Source organism: Arachis hypogaea, chromosome 7 (genome assembly GCF_003086295.3).
Source record: "Arachis hypogaea cultivar Tifrunner chromosome 7, arahy.Tifrunner.gnm2.J5K5, whole genome shotgun sequence".
NCBI lineage: Eukaryota > Viridiplantae > Streptophyta > Magnoliopsida > Fabales > Fabaceae > Arachis > Arachis hypogaea.
This window is the reverse complement of record NC_092042.1, coordinates 1,025,974-1,038,651: the sequence shown is the minus strand read 5'-3', so window position 1 is coordinate 1,038,651 and position 12,678 is coordinate 1,025,974.

Here is a 12,678-nt window from a genome sequence, read left to right as displayed (position 1 = left end):
TGAAAAGAAGATGAAATAATCATTTGAAGGCATGCATGATGATCGATGAGAGCAGTAATAATGGAGGAAGCTAAGGATGATTGGGTGTCTTTCCATTATTGAACACATTGAATTCGTTGACGAATAAATAATGGTGATGACAATGGTAGAAGCTGTTATAAACATAGTAGCATAGCTAGATAGCTAGCTAGTTGACCAATTACTATATGTGGGCGCAACTTTACAACAACAAAGTACAAAGCATAGTTGTTGGTGGAGAAAGAATAAATGTAGAAAATGAATGAAAATCAATGGTGAGTTACTTATTAGTTTTAATTAATTTTTTATGGTTCCCAACTTTATAAGTTATTTATTTATATATGTATATGTATATGTCTTTGTTGTTTTGCACTTATCGAGTTGCTAGGAACAAGAATTAGGAAATAGTGCTTCTCCTAACAAGTGTGTCCAACGAACAAGTCCAACCTAATAAAAACAACCCCTTATGACACCCTCTCTCTATTGCACAGTGGGCTCAACAATCTACATACTCCTTAGCTTAATTCCACACAAACATATAAATATATTTAAATCAAATGTCAATCATTTTTTTTTTATCAATAATAGTGTTAGATTATTAATAAGTAGAAATATATTGCAATAATATTAAAAACACGAACTTTCAATATTGTTGAAAGAGAAAATTTAACTACTCTTAAAAAAAAAAACTATTTAATACTATTTGAATTAAATGAACAAGTGTATATATGTTGTGTGCCACATGCCTACTTTTTTTTTTAATGGAAGTCTACTCTTCTTATTCTTATTTTAACACTTAACAAGTTTTGTATTTTAATTCTGAATTTAATTAAAAAAGTAAGTATACAAACCAACTTTTAATTATAGCTAACTGTTCCTATCCTGACCCAATGATAAAAGCCCAGATCCAAATAAAAGGCCTAATCCGAAGGATTAAGCCTAGCTAAGCACGGATCTTCATATAAGAAGTCGGTGTCGATTACGACTTACGCTAAAGAAGTCGGACATGAGATTAGCGGGCAGATAAATGCTCATTCAAATGAGTAACCGCCCCTAAAATCTCTCTACCCGCTTCATCAAGCCATATCTTAACCTCCCTAAGATAAATGGACGGTTAACACCCAAAAGATACGGCACTACTCCAACGGTGGTTATTGGCTCACCACTATAAATACACTGACACCCCTCAGGTATCTCTAAGCCCAATACTCTCTAGACCTGCTCACACTCTTACTAACTTAGGCATCGGAGTGTCTTTGCAGGTACCACCCCCTCTCCTCGTACAAACAAGTCGGACGGAGTCACCCGAGTTGCGCATTCATTCGGAAATCTCCTCCTCCACACTTTTAGGCCAACCTACACTATCTACTCTATTAATCTCAGGTTACCTACCGTAACACTAACATTAGCCAATTTTTTATTATAAAATTATTTTTTTAATCCTCTTTTTTTGAAAGATTTTACTGTTAGGATATATTATTTAGCATTTAAGATTTATAATTAAGATAAAGGGATCGTTTTAAAAAATATAGAATGATATTGATTGAAAAAAAATTGATTTACTAATTGAACTTTAATTAAAAATTACTTATACCTAATAACTCTACTCCTTAAAAATTTTGATGTGTGAGAAAATTAATTTTAGAGGCATTTCAATAATGATTGACTAATTATGGTATTAAGGTTATTATTTTACTATTTTTTTCTATTTTTCTTTGTTAGTATTCAAATTAACACACACACACACATATATATATATATATATATATATATATATATATATATATATATATATATATATAAACTATGTTAGATATATACTAACATTAATTATTAGTGTAAAATAAATATTGAAATATAAAATCTACTTAATATACTAAAACTGGATTTTCCCTCAGCTACTAAAGGTGACGTGTCGATCTCTCATGCCTCTGTTTTCCCTCCAAAACGAATAAAATTTTTTTTCTATTCTAAATTATTTTATTGTAATTATATTATAATTAATACTAAATGAATAATATATAATTATACTAATTTAGCAACATATCTTCATTATAATTATATCAAATCAATATTTAATGCACTATTAAACTATTTATCAATTATCAATTAAAAATACTTTTAATAATTTTAATGATAATAATAATATCAGTAATAGTAATAATAATAATAAAAAATCTTTGTTACCCGATTCACGTATATCAAATAATTTTTTTAAATTATTTTATAAAAAATATCTTTAATATAATTATATTGTAATTAATATTTAATGAATAATATATAATTATACTAATTTAGAAACATATCTTCATTATAATTGTATCAAATCAAAATTTAATGCACTATTAAACTACTTATCAATTATCAATTAAAAATACTTTTATTCATTTTAATGATAATAATAATATCAGTAATAGTAATACTAATAATAAAAAATCTTTGTTACCCGTGATATGATAAAATTAATATATAATTATACTAATTTAGGAACATATATTCATTATAATTGTATCAAATCAATATTTAATGCATTATTAAAAAATTACCTTAATAATATGTAATTTACATATTTATTTTTGTTTTACTAAAGTCTATATATAGTGTTTTTCTGTGGTACATGAATCTAAATTTGAGAGTCAATTCATAATTTTATATTTAGTATTTTTTCTTTTTTACTACTTCATAGAATAAGAATGTATTCTTCGTTTTTTATTGAAGTTGATCCTTTTAAGGTACAATTTATAATTTTTTATAATATTTTTCATATACTCATTCTATTATATTATTCTTTTAATAATTTTTTATTTGTTGTTACTCTAAGTTATTCTTATCGTCTAATGTTCCGATTGTCTTTTGTCACAATTATTTACAATGCATCACATCCATGAAATACCTCATCGAGTTGTCTTCACTGAAACTGGGTTTTTTTCCGACTAATGAAAGTGAGGTGTCACTTTCTCGTGAACCCATTTTCCCTCCAAAATGAATGCATTTAATGAATAATGCATAATTATACTAATTTATGAAAATATCTTTATTTTAATTATATAAAATCAATATTTAATTTATTATTAAACTACTTATCAATTATTAATTAGAAATATTTTTTATTATTTTAATGAATAATACATAATTATACTCATTTAAGAAAATATCTTTATTATAATTATATAAAATCAATATTTAATGCATCATTAAACTAATTATCAATCAAAAATATTTTTAAATATTTTAATTATATTCATATCCTTCTAATTCTTATTCATTATCCAATGATTTTATTAGTGGCAAGTTGTTAACCCATTTATATTGATAATAATAATAATTTTATTAGGATAAATATCAAATTCTATTCCTAATATAAAAATATAAAATTTGATTCCTTCCATTTTTATTTTACCACTATAAAAGACCATGTATGCTAGAAGAAAATATCATTCGTTTACCAATTACTCTTTCATTTGATAGCTTTTACAACAATTCTTTTTCTTCCTACGAGGTATCGTTGCAAGAAGACAACTATCGTAGATACAAACTACACACTCTCCAACTTTCGTGCTTATCATTCGGAACTCTATAAGATATGTTATCTATGAAGTATTTATAGATCATGTATGTATAAATAAAAACTGGTTTGTATTTAAATTTAAGTCATTTAACTGTTTGTGATATATTGTAGTGTGAAATTGCTTTCAATATATGTTATGTAATGATATTATGTTCTAATTTAAGCTTTTACTTTAGAACTGTATTATGATTTTATCTCATTATTTTTTCTTAGATATCAAGTTGACGTATTTTTATTTATTATTATTATTATTGAAACGAATGTGATATGAAATGTACCAAAAAAACTCTCACATTTAATTTATTTTATTGTAGTCTTCTATCTATTCTATTTATTTTTATTTTCTTCTTATTCATTTTATTTTCTTTTCAAATGTTATGTAATCTATCATAATTTATACCAATCTACTTCTATTTAATATACTAAAATTGTGTTTTTCTCCAACTAATGAAAATGAGGTGTCACTTTTTTGTGAACCCATTTTTCTTCCAAAATGATTGCACTATTTCTCTCTTTTAAATTTATTTTTAAAAATTATCTTTAATTGATATAATTATATTATAATTAGTATGTAATGAATGATACATAATTATACTAATTTAAGATAATCTCTTTATTATAATTATACTAATCTCTTTTAAATTTATTTCAGAAAATTATCTTAATTATAATTATATAACAATATTATACTTAGCATTTAATGAATAATTCATAATTATATTAATTTAAAAAATATCTCTATTATAATTATATAAAATCAATAATTAATGCATTATTAACCTAATTATCAATCAAAAATATTTTTAACTATTTTAATTATATTGATTTTAATTATATTAATATAATTCTATTTTTTATTCATTATCCTAAAATTTTATTAGTGACAAGTTATTATTTTAATGGTGACCTATATAATAATAATAATAATAATAATAATAATAATAATAATAATAATAATAATAATAATAATAATAATAATAATAATAATATAGAAAATTATATTTTAGAGAAATATAAATTGATTATTAATAATTAGTTATTAATAATAATGATAATTATATGATTAATTTTTAGTAATCATTAAATATATTTAATATAAATAACCAAATTTAATTAATTAACAAATGAAAGAAAATATTATTGGACGATTGTAGAAGCAACAATATATACATATTAATAACCAATTTAATATTAATAACGATAATTATCGTTATTATTCAATAATAATAATAATAATAATAATAATAATAATAATAATAATAATTTTTTCTTTTATTAGAATACTCATCTAATTGAATTAATATAAATATTTAATGAAAATAAAGAATGGATTTTTTGATAAATTTGTTAGTTGATCAACCGATTCATCTTATTTATTGTGATTGAGATTGATATATAATCATAAAGATTTTTTTTCCTCCATTAATTTTAGTAAAGAAATCCATGACGTAAAATAAAATAAAATAAATTTAGTATCTACTTTTTTTCTCAATATTTTTTATATTTACGGTAAATATTAAATGTAAAAAAGAAAAAAATAATATTAATTATTATCACTTTTATTTGTTTACATTCATAATTAAATTTAATATAATTATAGTAAGTTTCTATAATTATAACAATTTATATCTGTTACATATATAGCAATTATATTATATATAATTATATATCTCCTCTTTTATATATACTTATTAGCAAGTATTTCTATTTATATAATCTACTTAATATATTAAAATTAGATTTTTTTCAACTAATGAGTGAGGTGTGAATTTCTCATGAATTCATTTTCCCTCCAAAATGAATGCATTTAATGAATAATGCATAATTATATAAAATTCATATTTAATACATTATTAAACTACTTATCAATTATCAATCAAAAATATAATAATAATAATAATAATAATAATAATAATAATAATAATAATAATAATAATATACTTCTACTTAATATACTAAAATTGTATTTTTCTCTAACTAATTGAAGTGAGGTGTCAATTTTTCATAAATTTATTTTTCTTCTAAAATGAAAGAACTATTCTCTCTTCTAAATTTATTTTACAAAAATATCTTTATTATATTTATATTACAATTAACATTTAATGAATAATGTATGATTATACTAATTTAGGAAAATATATTTATTATAATTATATAAAATTAATATTTAATGCATTATCAACTAATGAAAGCGAGGTGTCAATTCTTTATAAATTTATTTTTTTTCCAAAACGAAAGTACTATTCTCTCTTCTAAATTTATTTTAGAAAAATTAAAATTCCATGTTGAATATAGGTGGCAAGTAAAAAAAAAATAAGCAAGTTCATGGAATCAAATCATATTTCTATAACATATATAAGAATGTATATTTTATTATATAAAAATTAAATTTCTGCACTTCATGATGGGCGTGACATACTTCTTAGCGTGTTTCTTAATTTATTTTTTATAACTCATTGAATACAATTTATTATAGCAAATTAATTATATCAACTAATTGATTTGATTATGTATTTAAATATCACACTATTTATTATAATTTATATCAATCAAATAATTGTAATTTATTATATCAATTATTTTAATTCATTAATTTATAAGGTACATAATAACATAGTTGATTTATTACTTATAATGATTAAATACAATAAATACATATTAATTTAGTTAAAAAAATCATTGTCTCCTATGTTTTCCTATTTATTTTTTCTAATTCATTAAATCCAATCAATTATAATAAATTAATTATATCAACTAATTAATTCAATCAATTATTTTTTAATTTATTTTTTGAATTCAATAAATCAAATAAAATTAATTATACTAATTATTTGTATTGACTAATTAATTTGATTAATTCTTACAAATATTTTTGTTTAACTTATTTTATTTATTTAAATATAACTAATTTGTTATTTAATTTTATTAGGATAAATATCAAATTCTATTTCTAATATAAAAATACAAAATTTTATTCATTTCATTTTTATTTTACTACTATAAAAAATCATATATGTTAGAAGAAAACATCATTCATTTACCAATTACTCTTTTATTGGGTAGCTTTTACAACAATTCTTTTTCTTCTTGTGAGACGTCGTCACAAGAAGGTAACTATCATGGATACAAATCAGCACACACTCTTCAACTCCCGTGCTCATCATTTAGAGCAATATATGATATGTTATCCATTAAGCATTTATAGACCATGGTATTATCATGTTTGCATAAATAAATAAAAAATTCGTAATTAAGTTTAAGTCATTTACCTATTTGTGTGGTATATTGTAGTGTGAAATTACTTTTAATTTGTGTTGTACAATAATATTATGGTTTAATTTAAGCTTTTATTTTAGAATTGTGTTATGATTTTATCTCATCATTTTTCTTAGATATTAAGTTAATGTATTTTTATTTATTATTATTGAAGCAGATGTAATATAAAATTTGTAAAAAGAAAAAAAAATTCATTCAATTTATTTTATTATAGTCTTCTATTCTTCTATTTCTTTTTATTTTTTATTCATTTTATTTTCTTTTTAAATATCATATAATTTATTATAATTTATACCAATTAATTAATTATAATTTATTATATCAGTTAGTTTAATTCATTAATTTATAATATACATGATAAAATAGATCATTTGTTACTTATACATTTATTTTTTTAAAATCTAAATCTGAATAATTATATTTTCATTTTTTGTTATGAACAAAATATTATTAATAATGAATAATAATTAACCACTCATACTTTTCAAAGTGTTTGGATGATTTTTATATTTATTAATATTAATTATTGATTATTTTTTCATAAATAAATTATATTATAATTTGATGTTATTTCATAATTGATTAATGTTCATGAAACTATGTTACTCTAAATTTTATATTTTATAAATATTTTATTTAAATATAATTTTTTACCATAAAAATGTATTATTTTTAATAATATCATAATTTTATTTTTTTAATTATTCTAATTGAATATTTTATCAAATACTAATTAAAGTCATTCTTCCATTAATACTAAAATAAAGTTACAAAAGGGTCCATAGGATAGAATAAGTAAAATAATGTGATACCCACGTTGCAATATCCAAATGAAACAACTTAGGATTTAAAATTTTTATCTTTCTCTTTCTCGCCGTTTATTATATTATCTATTCTATCTATTCTATTATATAAAAATCGAATTTTTACCTTTAATGATAGAATCAACGTAGCATGCTTCTGCTTTATTTTGTTTAACTCATTAAAGTCAATTCATTATGATGAATTAATTATATCAACTAATTGATTTGGATAGATATTTAAGTATCACACAATTTAAAATTATTTATTTTAATTATTTGATTTAATTTTTATTATATATAAATTTAAGGAATAAATTAAAATAAGATAATTTATTACTTATTTAAATTGAATACAACAAATAAAAATTAATTTAGTTAAAAATTTAATATTTTCTAATCTTCTATACATAAAAATGACAAAACAAAATTATAAAAATAATCTTTTTATCACTTTTGCTATTTTAATTTTATTTTCTTTGCTTTTTTTTTATGTATAATTTTATTTTATATTAACTTTGTTTATTTAATAATAAAATATACTCATATTAATTCTATCATATAATAGAAGTTTAACCCAAGTTCAAAATGCTAAAACAAAAAAAGAAAACAGTGGATATATGATTAGAGAAAAATGTATAATAATGACAAAATATACTAAAACTTGGATTTTTTCTCCAACTAATAAAAGTGAGGTGTTAATTCCTCGTGAATTTATTTTTTCTCTACAATAAAATCATTATTTTATTTTCTAAATTTATTTTAGAAAAATATATTTATTATAATTATATTACAATTAACATTTAACGAATAATGCATGATTATACTAATTTAGAGAAATATTTTATTATAATTATATAAAATCAATATTTGATACATTATCAACTAATAAAAGTGAAGTGTCAATTCCTCATGAATTTATTTTTCCTCCAAAATGAAAGTACTATTCTCTCTTCTAAATTTATTTTAGAAAAATATATTTATTATAATTATATTACAATATTACAATTAGCATTTAATGAATAATGCATAATTATAATAATTTAGAAAAGTAAAATAAAGTCCAGTAATTTATCTTCCGACTGCACACGTGTATAGAATAACTTTTAAGAATGAGTCATGTATAGTAAATACGGTCGATAATTGTAAAATTATATACTAACATTGATATAATATTATTTCACGTATATGTTTTGCATGCATCAAAGAAAATAAAGTGTTGAGTTGTTTTTTAGTAGATTTAGATTATTTATTGTTTATTAGAGAATTTTATGCATTAGAATTCTCTAATAATTTCTTATTTATTTTGAGATAATTTTGATATGTTCTTACTTGACAGTAAAACAACATATAAAACTTTGTTGGTGGGTCTAAATATTATTAAGTTATTTATGGTCACATTGAATATATATGTTTGATTTATTGAAAAAAGTAGATTACTAAAACCAATTAATAACTATTTTAGAATTAATATATTTAACTAGCTTAAGAAAAAACAAATAATACATAACATGTTATATTTTTATTAATCAAATTATTATAATTTAAATTAATTTTAATAAAATAATTTAAAATTATAATTTCAATCTTATCACGTGCATGGCACGGGTGATTAAACTTGTATATATTAAAAATGAGTTAATTATATATGTGTTTGTATAAAAATATAAAGTAATTAATTTTAATGAATAATTTTAATATATAAATAATATTTTTGTATATATGTATATATAATGCGACTTTACTTTTGGTTTGCCTAACCGAAAAAAAGAAAACTAAATCAAATACTATTTCGGTGAATAGCATACATTATGCATCCTCGCTATTTTCTTTTCCATTTACCAAAAAAGGTGTATAATTAATATATAATTCTAGTAGCCACGGTGTATTCTCTTTGTTTCTGAAATGCAATGTTTGGTGCATAATTACTAAAAAGATTAGAAGAAAAATTTAATCAATGCAAAACACATTTTATTGTCTTTAACCAAAGCTAATAAGTATTATTGCATGCATTAAAGAAATTAAAGATATATAACACTTCACAAATTACTACGTACTATATATATACATATTTAAGACACATTGAATTAATTTAGATGCACAAGCTCTCTCTAATTTTTATATTTTGTTATGTCAAAAAGTATTTGACTCGATTATATTTTATTTTTTTTAAGATGGTAGGTTATATTTTATTAATTATTGAAAAATGAAATATAAAAAAATTTAAAAATAAAACAACGTAATAAAAAGTGGAGATTTTTTAAAATAATATATGGAAGATATTCATCCAACAGTGTATAGTCGAAAAATGAAGAAAAATTAAAAAAAAGAATAATAAATTAAATTGAATAAAACTAAGAGATTGTCTTATAGATATGACGATTTAAACTGAGAGTTCTTTGAATTTCATATAGCAACTTGACAGAATTTGCTAGAACAGATAGAATTAAAGTAGAATCTTCAAAAATTAACTGATTGCAAGTTCTTCAGTAGTTTGAGGATTACAGTCAATATTCTTTAACGAATTAAACATTTTTGTTGATGCAGTCTATCATGTCCCAAAATTATTAAGATTTTAAGAGAAAAGATAGTTACCAAAATAACTTTGAGATCATACTTCTTTGTTACTAGAATAATCGATCAAACAATAAGTGATTGATTTTATTATTTCACGATAGAAATGACATATTAACGATATAGATAGAATGTGGTAGTGAATCTGAGGAAGCATATTTATTTCCTAAGAATGAAAAATTAGAGAGAACTATGAAGGCTAATGATGATATTATTAGATAGGAACTTTATTATCGTAGAGAACATACATGATTTATTATTGAACTCGATCATTCCAAGGTAGTACATATATAAGTCAAGCTAAAACTTTAATATATAAGAAAACAATTTCAAAACCTGTGCATATATATATAGAATCCAAAGTTTTACTTGGACCGTTGGAAGAAGAAACTAAGCCGAAACATAGAAAGATATGATAAAGTATAATTATAAATTTAGAGGGTCAACCTTCTTGCTATCTAGGCTTATTTTTGTTTATGCATGTAGCGTACGAACCTTATGCTAAAATCAATAATTTACATCCCTAAACTATAAATATCATCAACCTTAAAAATTAGTGATATAATATATATAAAATAAAAACTCACGCGCAGTTCATCCGAAGTTAATAATTAAAAATTGTTAAATAATTAATTTGATAAATTTAACTAAATTATAATCTAATAATTTTTAATTATTAATTTCACATCAAAATAATTACACGTAAATTTTCACTTATATATAAACACAAGAACATCATCTTGTGACTTTTCAAGATATAGTAACTTTTGTACCTTATTTATTTCTTGACAGAACACCAAATAAATAAGAGTTTTATTAAATGCATTACGAAGTAGGAAGTGGTCCAAATAAAAATCTTACGAAAAGATACATATACACACATGTCTGCATGGATGACTAGTGACTAGTCATTGCAATGCAAAAAATTAAGATCTTCATCAATTCAAAGATAAGAAATCCTCTTTAATTTCTTCCTCCGTGATCTTTCTACGTCTCACATACAACGGTTCTCTATCTATTCTTTTGTTGTTTCTAATTTGCAGCAATAAATAAAAAATAATAATGCAAACAAGGAAAGAAACAAAGAAAGAGGAAATCTAGTAATATATATTACATACCCTGAAACAAACCCTATATTAGAAAAGAAACAAGAGTAATAAAGCCATAGGCATTGGTTCCAGTATTTTGCTTTGGACCATTCTTTTGGCCACTTGCTCTAATCCCTCGATACTCTCACTATATTTCTCTCTCTTCATGCACACATTACACATACAAGTCCAACTATAACAACAAACCAACCTAACAAACAACTATATTCAATGTCATAATATACTGTGCCTGTACGTATAACCCTTTCTTTTTCCTCACACAAGTCAAATATTTCTCGCAACTCACAAGATACAATTAACCCTGTACACACAACTTCTTTTAAAAAATAACTTTTTGACTCTCTTTCTTTTCTTGTGTGTTTAGGCTTTAGAGAATTACTCAACATAATATAAAATTAGATGAAAACTCAGTTGCAGTCGATTTTACGATCTTATATGAAATTGATAATTGAGAGTCATTAGATGATTTGACTGATTTGACTAAATTTTTATTTAACGGCTCTCAGCTATCAACTTCTCATAAAGTCAACTGTACCTGACTTTTCATCATAAAATTAAGTTTCTATCTATTTTTATAAACAGAAATTCTAGAAGCTAAACTAAGGTTAACCATTTCTTATTAATAATTTAAGGAAAAGTATATGAACCAACTAATAATCAGCCACGTTCAAAATAGGAGGAAAGATATGCTAGTGATAGAAGAAAATCACGGAATAGATGCTTTGATCATTCATTAGGTAGTTCCATATAATTAATTATGTTTTATTAATGCGTAACACATGAAACATAGAAATCATATCCAAAACCATTCAATTTATAAGAAAAAGAAACATCCGTGTGCCTATCAATAACAACATCCGATTAAAGTCACCAGTGTCTCTAGTTTACCAGTTGGCTGATTCTTAGCTTATATAGAGTTGGTTTCCTAACATGGTTGATAATTTAATTCAGACTAATTAAGCTTTTAATATGCAAAATTTACATACAAATTGAAAGACTTTTGCAAATGTATATATTAGTTTACACATATATCTAATTACATAATGATGCATCAATAAAAATAATTATCTTTTATATTAATCGCGTGAATAATCATCTAAAAAAACGGATGTAACAGCACAATTATGTAAAATATTTTGAATAAAAAATAATGTGTTATAAAATTTGAGTGTGAATATTGGAAATTGTTTTAAAAGTTGGAGTTAAACCCCACACTTTAGGTTAGTAGTTAGCAGAGTTATGTTATTTCAGATTTCAGTTTCACACATTATTCTTCTTCCCTCTTAAACCCTTCAAACTTCAAATCCCTTTCTCTCTCAACCACCGTGAAGAA